The sequence below is a fragment of the Leptonychotes weddellii genome, chromosome 8 (assembly GCF_054177405.1).
Source record: "Leptonychotes weddellii isolate Sample4059 chromosome 8, ASM5417740v2, whole genome shotgun sequence".
Taxonomy (NCBI): domain Eukaryota; kingdom Metazoa; phylum Chordata; class Mammalia; order Carnivora; family Phocidae; genus Leptonychotes; species Leptonychotes weddellii.
In genome coordinates, this window is record NC_138376.1 from 16,840,924 (window position 1) to 16,849,947 (window position 9,024).

General features: G+C 49.5%; 1 long non-coding RNA gene across 1 annotated transcript; it reads left to right on the forward strand.

Moving 5' to 3' along the window:
- The first annotated feature begins 685 nt into the window (after positions 1–685).
- LOC145722820 (uncharacterized) lies at positions 686–4,055 on the forward strand. Its single transcript, XR_014147387.1, has 2 exons — positions 686–1,556; positions 2,807–4,055. It is a non-coding gene; the product is annotated as an uncharacterized LOC145722820 (long non-coding RNA).
- The last annotated feature ends 4,969 nt before the right edge of the window (positions 4,056–9,024 follow it).

Genomic DNA, 9,024 nt, shown 5'->3' on the forward strand with positions numbered 1-9,024 from the left:
TTTATTTTTTTTAAAGATTTTATTTATTTATTGGATACAGAGAGAGAGAGATAGGGAGAGCAGGAACACAAGCAGGGGGAGTGGGAGAGGGAGAAGCAGGCTTCCCGCCAAGCAGGGAGCCCAATGTGGGGCTTGATCCCAGGACCCTGGGATCATGACCTGAGCCGAAGGCAGACACTTAACGACTGAGCCACCCAGGCGCCCCTAGTCTTTTTTTAGATGAAGTCTTGGAAAACCATTTTATACTTTACACTTTCAGCATATTGCAATGGCCACATGTCAAGTGCTCAGTTAGCCACGTGTGGCTAGTGGCTATCATATTGGATGATGTATTGCTTTAGACAATGTTTGGTGGGAATATGGCTTCAAGGACCCCTTACAGTTGCTCCCAGACCCCTAGAGTTCCTTAAAGCATGGGTTGGGACCTTGATGACAGTCACACACCATGTGTCTTTCTCCTCCAAAAAGAAGGAGACTGAGAGAAACAGATTGTAACCCTCAGTTGTTGATAGCCAGCTGCTCAGCCTGGACAGAGCTGGCTCCTGAACAATCGCCCTCAGAGATGGTTTAGTGACTAAGGTTACTGATAGCTGAGCAGAAAGAAAGAAAGAAAGAACAGAAAGAAAGAAAGAAAGAAAGAAAGAAAGAAAGAAAGAAAGAAAGAAAGAAAGAAAGAAAGAAAAGAAAGAAAGAAAGAAGTCCTTAAGAATTGGAAATTGGAAGGCAAAGGATTTGATTTGAGGATAATTAGGGCTTGATGGGAAAAGTCTCATGCAATCTAGCAGCCTCATCACTGTTAAACAAAAGAAGTTCTATTATGATCCTTCTTGGATAGCTTAATGAGTCAGTTTCTTTTTTTTCCTTCTCTCCCTCCTTTCCTCCCTCCATCCTTCTCCCTCCTTCCATCCTTCCACCCTTCCTTCCCTCCACCCTTCCTTCCCTCTCTCCTTCCCTCCCTCCCTCCTTCCCTTTTGAGTGTTCTTGTCTGGGCCTCTCTGACAGGTGTCTATTTCCCTGGAAGTCTGATAAGAGCTGTTCCTCTGCTTTCCCCCAGCCCCTTCCCTTTTGTTCCTCAGGCTGGGTAGGCAGAGAACATGGTATGTCTCCAAAGCAGTGGGCTGCAGTTCTCCTCACAGCCACTCTGCTGCTGTGGGGAAGCCTGTGGGTTTCTGGAAGAGTGCTCACTGAGAATGCTAAGCCTCCTCCCAGACCTTCTGGCTTCTCTGCTGGGGATGTGGAGGGTCTGCCTGCAGCCTAATCCACTACTGCAAATTCCTGTGCTTCCAGAAACCACTCCCTCACCTGTGAGAGACTCCAACTTGCCGGCTGTCCAAGGAAGACAAAATGGAGCATTGCCCCACGGCCCAGTAAGGGAGACTCCTGTTATGCTCGCCTGCCAATTCTTAAGATGATGAGCACCGGATTTGATTAAAAGCAGGTTTTCTCACACACAACCCCGCCCACCAGCCAGCCAAACTGCAGATGAGCACCATGTATGCCAAACAAGTGCTGTTGGCAGAGGATGAGCAAGGCTTTGTCCAACCCTCCTCTACGGGGTGAGTGATGCCATGGTGTGCGTGCACGTGTGTGTATGTGTGTGTGTGTGCTTATAAATAAGCAGGGTGTGAGGCAGAGGCAGAGGCAGAAATGGGCCAGTTTCAGTTCCTATCATTGTTTTACAACCTCAGGATTAATTTCCTCCTCCAGAAAGTCAAGGGGACAGTGTTACCAGCCGTGCACAGCCCTGTCCCCTCCGAGGGGTGGCTACTCAGTAAGCACAGATGCAAGGCTTGGGTTTCTCAAGCTTGAGAAGGAACCAGTTGCTAGGAGGGGAAGGGGCGTGGCTGATGGCACAGGATCTGCCCCTCCTGAAATCCGGCCACCCCTCTACCCGCCTCCTTGGAATTGCAAAACGCGCCCTAGTTGGTTAGACCTTGGGCTCCTTGGTCCCCCTGGGTTTTCCACAGCACAGGTTTGTTCGGCTGCATGGGCTCCACAAAGAACCCTGGGATGTTTTGACACCAGAATTTGGGAAAATCAGTGCCCTGGTGATTCAGAAAGGTAGCTGAAGGAGGACCGTGGCTCCAACTCTGTGCCGATCCAAGGGCACCCTCCCAGGCCAGGCTCTGGGGACCAGGCTGTGTGGCGTCCAGACGCTGGGCTGAGGTTGGGAATCAGAGGTAGCATGTTGCCAGGCCTCCCTCCTCCTCTGACGGCCACGGATGACTGTCGGCTCTGCCCACTAGTCTCAGGCCTCATTCAGGCAGGTTCTCAACACTCGGGCTGCAGTGCAGGTCGGCAGCAGACAATCCAAGGCAAATAAGGATGATGGCATCCACGCTGCTTGGATTCCCCTTGGGATTAATGTCTCATGAATAAACAGTCCACAAAGCCCATATTCATAGAAACGCTTAGGATGTAGAACTGAAGGCAGATTGGTGCCTGTGGGCAGCCTGGGACAGGGGGACATGGAGGACTGGGTGGGGCTCAGAAGGCGCGGAGACTGGGGGCTGCCTGCTCAGGGATTGGGAAGTGGCTCCATTTGCAGAGTGGTAGGCAGGACGTGAGACCCAGCTGGGAACTCCTGTCACAGCGTCAGTCACAAGAGCTGAGCCCGGACGAGATGACTAGCTGCTCACAGCCCAGGGACCAGGAAAAATAAACAATACTCATTAACTGAGCTGTCCTGCGGGAATGAGCTGGGCTTCGTTTCATGTTGTATTTGCTCCAGTACTCACGGCCCTGAAAATCCCTTCAGGGAGCTGCCTTGTGCTAGGTTGAATGATCACATTTTTTTTTTTTTTAGAGAAAAAAGTCTGAAGCAAATATGGCAAAACGTGAAAGCAAATTAATGGTGGGTACCTGGGGGCTCAGCTGTATTATTTCTATACTTTTCTATGTATTTTGATTATTTTGTGATCAAGAAAGCATGTACTTAAAATGAAGGAACAGAACATAATTGATTTCATCCGGCAGAAACTGTTCTGGGATGTGGTTGACTCTCTCTCTTCTTGCCTCTTTTGTGAAGAGTCCAGGCAGGGCCGGGAATGCTGGACTCACCGACAGCTGCGTTTTGTACCCTCCTCCCCCGCAACTCCCCTCCCCTTCCCCGCACCCTGGTAAGACAGCAGCACCATCCTGGGGTTGGCACACCAGGGAATCCTGGTCCTGGTATCACCACGTCCGTCCAGCTCAGCTGATCCCAAGGCGAGCAGCGGAGGGAGGCACCATACCGGCTTCGTGGGCCTCTGTGGCTGGCTGGGAACATCTACGATGATGACTCATCGGGAAGTCAATAGTAATCTCCTCTGTTTCCCAAAGAGGGGGGAATGATAGCACCGCAGGGTGACCTGCCTGAAGCCACAGAGGGAAGACAAATAACTGGGAGGAAAAACTAGAGCTGAAAAGCTCCAGCTGAGATTTAAGGCCTGAAGCTTGTGAGCTGTTCTGGGAAGGGCTTGGTTCTCCCAGCGAAGGGCCTGTGTGATGTGACTGTGGGTCTCAGTGGAGCCCTGGCCATTCAGTGGCTTCTCCAGGCCGTGGGGTCTACCTCTGTCCAGGCCTGCAGAGTTGCCCTCCGGCACAGATCCTTGCCGATTCCCTGCAGGCCAGCTCCTAGGAGAGGGGCCTACGGTCCAGACACTTGAAGAAGGTGGCTTGCAGCTCAGGAACTGGTAAGACTGGTTTCCAGTGCTGACAGCCACTAGGCAATGCCAGGAGGACAGGGTGAGCAGAAGCGCTTGGGGTGGGCAGAAGGCAGAGCAGCTGCTACCAGTTTAAAGGCGACTAGAAAAGCTTCTGGAATCTCCAGCTCTACTGGCCATCGCCCCTGGACGTTCTGTCCCTAGGATATGATCCTGTAATATGGTGACCTCTTTGTTAAACCATCCGGGAATAAATTGTGTTGGAAGTAAAATCCAAGGGCCCAGCATCCCCTTAGAGAATTACCAGGGTCTGATTTTACCCTAAACCACTTGCTTTCGTCTCAGAAAAAGTTGGGTCCACAAAGTATTTTTAAACGGCGAGTGTGGCTTGGATTAAAAGTGTTCCTTTTATGGCGCCTGGCTGGCTCAGTTGGTCTTGATCTCGGGGTCGTGAGTTCAAGCCCCACGTCGGGCAGAGAGCTTACTTAAAAAAAAAAAAAAAGTTCCTTTGATAGAGGAATTTTTTTTTTGCTGTCGAGTTTTTTATTTTTTAAGTCAAGACTTGAAGTATAGTTACTATAGCATCTTACATAAAATGTTTTCTTTGAGTACGCTCGTTTCAGGCCCTTGGAAACCAATGTCATCACTCAGGGAGTCACGACTTGAACAGTTGGGTCTTCTGTTCTATCAGGGCGTTTGAGGAGTTAGCTCTGTTTGCTACTCCAGAATAACAGCCCTCCCATATTTTTTAGGAGAGGCAAAGCTTCATTAACCTGGACTATTTATCAGTGGTTTTTAAAGACAGGGAAATGTTTATTTTATGAGAACATTGGTCCCACCTTAATTTGCAAGGGATTAAAAAAAAGTCACTACCATGAAACATGATAGGGAAGTATTTGGTTCTTGTGAAACCCATTAATGTTTGTGATAGAATTTCTTCTACATAAAAACACCCTGGAAATAATTTTCCAGTTGTCCCATCTTCCATGTTGTCTCGGTATCGGGTTTTTTCAAAGTTCACGGAGGGGAGATGTTGCAGGCATGGAGGGATCCCACAGTCCACTTGCCTTGCCTCGCGGAGCTCAGATGGTCTGCTGCCCCGTTCGTTGTGTTGTTCTCGGCTTCCTTACCCAGAGGAAAGTCCCCATGGCCCATTTTCTGTGCAGTGCTTTTCCACTCTTTCATAATCTATTATTGTGACCTTGAGATGCAAAGAGGAGGCTTTGGCAGGGTGCGCTTCACGTGGAGCCAGCTCTGCTGCAAGCTGGGCCCCGGTCCCACACGCCCGTGGCTTTTGTTGCCCTGTGCACCCCAGAGGACATGCCTCTGCCTGTCGACGTACATCCTGGCACCCCAGTCAGGGGCTGTAGGATCCCGGAGGCCTAAAGGACTCCTGTCAGGTTCCCTGAGAAGTACTGTGCTCTTGGGCGGCTGGGTCAGAAGGGGTGTGTGAGTGTGTGTGTGTGTTTGAGAAAGACACACAGAGAGACAGAGACAGAACTAAGATAGAGCTCAAAAATCTACTTTAAAAGTGGATTATAAGTTATTTTTTTTCTAGGATTGTCCCTGATGGATTTGATTCTTGTATAAATCAGTTATAAAAGCTATACACTCTATGCAAGACAGTTTATTCTTCAGCGAAGACATAGAGTCTCTGAGAAGAACACCAGGCAACGGGAGGAAGGCTGGGCATGCCAGGGTGCAGGAGGCAGGGGAAGGAAACCCAGCACGGAGGGAAAGTGCTGGAAACCCCAGCTGCCCACAGCGCTGGGCTCTACCCCGGGTCCCTCGCTCTCTGCCCACCGCGCCGAGCCTCGATCTTCTCTCCCTTTTCAGCCTGGTCTGAGCTGGCAGATGCTCTTGCCAAAGCTTACTTCATCAGATGAAATGAAGGGGAAATCTGATTTGCCACTAATTGGACTTACTGTAGGCAATTAAGTTTAAGCTGACATGAAGGAACTATCAGACACTGGGATTTTCAGTGTTTTTCTTCATATTACTGGGAACTTTTTCCAGAATCTAAGTGATTATGAATTGAGATATTGAATGCGGTATCAGGATTTTAAATCACTTTAAGCCAGGATACTGGAAATAGCCAGTGTGTGCCCTATTATTATATAAATTAACATATACTGTATGTGTATATGGCATATATGAAGTATATGGGGTGTGGGGGGGCGTGTAGAGTATATGATAAATATCCACAGTGTATATATAGCACATGGGTTGTATCTATGTGTAGTAAGTGACATGGATCTCTCTCTTTCTCCGGGTAAGCAAGAGCATTTAATACTAAGTGCATAGGATGTTTTCCTTTTATTTTCTAAAATAACCTAGTCTTTAATTCCTGTCGTGATCAATCATTCACAGATAAAGAGGGCCGGGACGCTGTTCCTGGGCATTCCGATTCCTTCCTTGAAGTGAATTTACCATCTTCACTGACCTTTCAAAGGTTTTCTTTTTTTTTTACTATTATTATGTTATGTTAATCACCATACATTACATCATTAGTTTTTGATGCAGTGTTCCATGGTTCATTGTTTGTGTATAACACCCAGTGCTCCACGCAGAACGTGCCCTCTTTAATACCCGTCACCAGGTCAAAGGTTTTCAACCATCACCTCCCTAAACACTTCCAGTGAAATTTCTGCCAATCCCCTTGTCTAGTCTTAGACCTCGTTTTCCAAAGCAGGTGCATCTGTCCCACCGACTGATCCAGTCAGTCATTTAATCCTTCATTAAATGAATTAAATCATTACTCAACAAACACTTACTGGCTGCCCACTCTGGGGAAAGCTCTGTGGACACTGCAAATGCGGTGTGTGCATGTGCGTGCGTGTGTGTGTGTGTATGAGAGACAGAGGGTGCCTCAGGTACTTGCTGCCCCCGAGGTGACACACAGAAGTACACACACATTCCACTTTCGTGCTGATTTCGACTCCACAGTTCCTGGGCCACATAAGTCATTCCTCAAACCACGTCCCCCCCAGGTCAGAGCCAGCCACCTGCTTTTATTACATCGCCTGCTATTTATGTTTCCGTTTCTGGTGCCCGGTGACCCCCCGAAGAGAGCTGCGAGGAGAAGGGGATGTGGACACCTCATCCTCGTCTGCTGGCTGCACTCTGCAGAACTGCAGGGAGGGGCATCTCCAAGGGAGGTGGCAGTGATGGGGGACCGGGAAACTGCAGGACACAGTACTCACCAATCGCCCCCCCCAAGGTTTCTCCCGACAAAGGCTGTCTCCTCTGCTCTCCGTGATCCCTTCTGGACACTTCTAGGGGAACGCGCATCTTGTACGGCAAAGGCCGACAGGCCTGCGTGTGCCTGTCCTGCACTGGCCGGGGTCTGAGACCCCCCATTCTGCACACGGGGTGGGGGGCGCTGCATCTTATTTTTGGAGCTGAGGTCAGACCTTTGCTCCCATCCTCACTCCCAGGCTGCTATGCAGACCCTCTTAAAGCAGGGCAGGTGTGATCAGGGCATCATGGGGAACACGCGGGATAGACTAGGACCTCAGTGACCTAGAGGCTTGGGTCTCGCTCATGGTCACATCAGCTCTCTGGGTCCCAGTTTCTTCCTCTGACTCAAAGGATTTGGACTAGCACAGCCCTGGGCCTCCAACCTTGACCTATATGGCCCAGCGGCGCAGGGCGGCCTTCCTTCTGCTCAAGGAAGGCGAGGCCTTCCTCCAGGCCCCGGGCAAGCACGTGGGTAGGTCTTGGGTGGTCCGACCGGGACAGAGGCCTTGTCTGCCCAGATAATCTGTGCAGGAATGTCCTCGGTTCTCAGGGCCGGTGTTTATAACTGCTGAGGAGGATTGTAATGAAGAAATGCCCTTCACTGAAAAACCAGAAATACCCCCTAAGCCCCTGCTGGGGGCAGCGCACACTGTGGGGGACACAGGGGAACGTGAGGGCAGGCCTGGCCCTCCAGGGCCTCCAGCCTAATGGAGAAGCCCCTTGTCTAGCGCTTCCTTGCTCTAATCCAAGGCGGCAGATGAGCAGAATTTGTCTACACTGATGTTGCTGGTACCAGGGGAAGCACGGAGGCAGACGGGTGCTCTCCAGCTTTCCAGCCGTTAGCTTCTCTGTGCTAGACCTCCTGTGCTCTGTCCGTCACAGCCCACCGGTGTGTGCAAACGGCATCCTTCCTTTCCTTCCCACGGCTCCTGAATTCAGGTCTTCCAGGCTTACCATCCAAGTGGCCTCACTTGGTCTTTCTGTTTTCAACCTGCGTTATAGCTCTGCCTACATCAGTAAGACCTGACTTTCTGCTGCCTGCCTCCCACCTGGGGTCATTCATCCACCACCCCCAAGTTTACGGTGTTGAATAATATCACTACTCATTTTTACCAGATTCTATATACCATATATATATTTCTTTTTTACCCAGTGGTAGCCGACCTGACCAGGGATAAGAAACAGAATTTATATGCATGTAAGGAAAGGGATCACAGATTCCAAGCCTTCATATAACTATGTCTTTCTCTCTGTCTCTCTCTCTGACTTCACATAACTCACCGCTCAGTTGTCTCTTCGTGCTCATGGCAATTTATTCCCCTATAGATGGATATGATTCGAGAGAAAAGATACTGCTTAGAAGAATGGAACAATACAGACCATGTTTATAAAGGTCCCTAACCAGCTGAATGTGACTCCTGATAGATGTTACTGTTTTAGAGGTAGCTAAGCCAGTGGTCATTCCCTCATTCCTTCCTTTTGGCTGAGCCCTGACTGTCTGCACGCTTTTTTAGGATTCTCACTGGATCCGCTGACAGTGTCCTTTCCCTCCTCGTCTATTTTATCCAAATATCTATGTCCAACTACTATATTCCACTGATTCCGTGATTTGCATTACTTCTTATTTTAATATTTCTGAGACTGGAATATGTTTAAAATCGGTGGTGTATCATAACTTGTTAGGATTCCTTCCTTCCTTCCTTCCTGGCACACCAATTAACGGAGTTACTGATTGTATTTTAGATTTGCTGGGATATTGCATGTGGGAGCCTTGAGAGATCCTGAACCAGTGATAATGGTTTTTTTTTTTTTTAAAGATTTTATTTATTTATTTGACAGAGAGAGACACAGCGAGAGAGGGAACACAAGCAGGGGGAGTGGGAGAGGGAGAAGCAGGCTTCCCGCCGAGCAGGGAGCCCGACGCGGGGCTCGATCCCAGGACCCTGGGATCATGACCTGAGCGGAAGGCAGACGCTTAACGACTGAGCCACCCAGGCACCCCAGTGATAATGGTTTTAATAACTCCCTTCTCGGGAAGGTGGAGGACACCGGCATCTTATTAAAAAACAAAGAGAATGGCGCCTGGGTGGCTCAGTCGGTTAGGCGACTGCCTTCGGCTCAGGTCATGATCCTGGAGTCC